Below are 1,634 nucleotides of genomic sequence, written 5' to 3' on the forward strand. Positions count from 1 at the left end.
TTGATCTCACGTTAGGCTCTTAAAATTCTCTCTCCTGGCCTTGTCTTTTGGCCACAAATGCCTTTTTCACCTGTTGCCACCTGGAAAGAGGTCATCTGTACTCTTTCGGTTGTTTTTCATGTAAAGGAAGCCTTTGTATTCCTGGCTCCACATGGCAGAGAATTGGTTATTGCTCTGCATATGTTTTCTCCAAAGTTTAGATGCAGACTTGGTCCTTCATTAATTTCATTGTGGAGTTCAGTGTGAGAAGATGCTATCAAAGTCAGGGACTTTAGCTCAGACATTTCTTGACATAAAAATTAATGGGTCTTTTTCATTCAGTTGCAGTAGAAACTTGGAATTTTTGGATAAGTCTGATTTTGCTATTAATCTGTAAAATTCTACCCCCCACAGTCGCTTACAGTATGAGTTTTTTAAATCTTGAAATAAAATTACAGAAAAACTGAGACAAGCAATTCTGTTTCACTAAAAGCAGCATTGCTGGATGAGGTGTACAGTAAAATGTTCATTTCTTTGTCAAATGAAGATCAAGTAGAAATCCATTTTATCTGTCTCTGACAAAAATATTTCTCGACTCTGCCCCGGAGAACCCGAGCAGATTGCTGTACTCCACCTCCATCCTCAAAGCTCACTGGCAGGGCTGGTCCCTCCCTCCGCCTCAGGCCTGTGCCCTGGTCCAAGCCAGCATGGAGGGGGATGTCCCCACCCCCTACCAGCTGGCCTTCCCTCCATGCCCGTGTCTACAATGGCTGCTGGGGTAAAGAAGACACTTGGATGCTCTGTGAATACATTGAAAACCGTGACCAGTACCCTTTAGAAGAATGTCATGTCTGTCTCCACGTCTGCCAAGAGGAAGATGGTACCTGTCTGGAAACAGCAGCCGGACCTGGGGAAGGACCTGTGGTCTGGGACTGCCATGTCATCCCGTTTCATGTATCTAGCAGAGGACAGAGCTTCACTGCGATCTCAACCCTGTCCCGCCATTTTCCTGGCCCTTGCTGCTGGTGTGGAAGATGCTTTTAAGTGTGACAAGGACGTCTGTCTGCTGTTTAGAAGAAAATTTAGAGTTATCAGCCCAGATTCTTATTTGAAGAACTTTGCTTCTGGCGGACCTCACATAAAAGATTCCAGTGGCAACTGGAGAGAGCCTCCTCCATCATCTCCCTGCATTGAACCTGAAGATTCCCAAATGAACTTGTGTGATTTTATCAGTACGGATCCTGCGGTAGGGTGGGGAGCGGTGTACTCACTCCATGAATTTGTACATCATGTTGGCAGTCAGAACGACTGAAGTTGACATCTGGATGTAGAACCATGGAGAAATTCTAGGACACGGACACTAAATTTAATGGTACACTTGGTTTAGAATTATGTTTTCCTCTTTCAGTTCAATGCAGTCGAAACATGAGTGAATAGCAAGTAAATACAAACTTTTTTGTTTTGCTGTGTCAGGTTGGAACTTGATGTAGTGTATATTGGCCCAGATATTCCTAGGGCTCATTGGTTAGAATGTGTGCTGACTTCTGCCGGTAGGTGCTTTTGTTGTGATAGATGTGTGTGGTCTTGGTGTTTGTACAGCATGTTTCTTGTTTCTCCAGCTACTTTGTAAGCTCCTGGAGGTCAAGGCTGTGAGT

At 44.4% G+C, this 1,634-nt stretch overlaps 1 pseudogene; it reads left to right on the forward strand.

Moving 5' to 3' along the window:
• Window positions 1–696: 696 nt before the first annotated feature.
• LOC118979260 (protein N-terminal glutamine amidohydrolase-like) lies at window positions 697–1,291 on the forward strand (annotated as a pseudogene).
• The last annotated feature ends 343 nt before the right edge of the window (window positions 1,292–1,634 follow it).

This window comes from Sturnira hondurensis, unplaced genomic scaffold (assembly GCF_014824575.4).
Source record: "Sturnira hondurensis isolate 20B ecotype Veracruz unplaced genomic scaffold, ASM1482457v3 Scaffold0022215, whole genome shotgun sequence".
In the NCBI taxonomy this organism is placed as follows: domain Eukaryota; kingdom Metazoa; phylum Chordata; class Mammalia; order Chiroptera; family Phyllostomidae; genus Sturnira; species Sturnira hondurensis.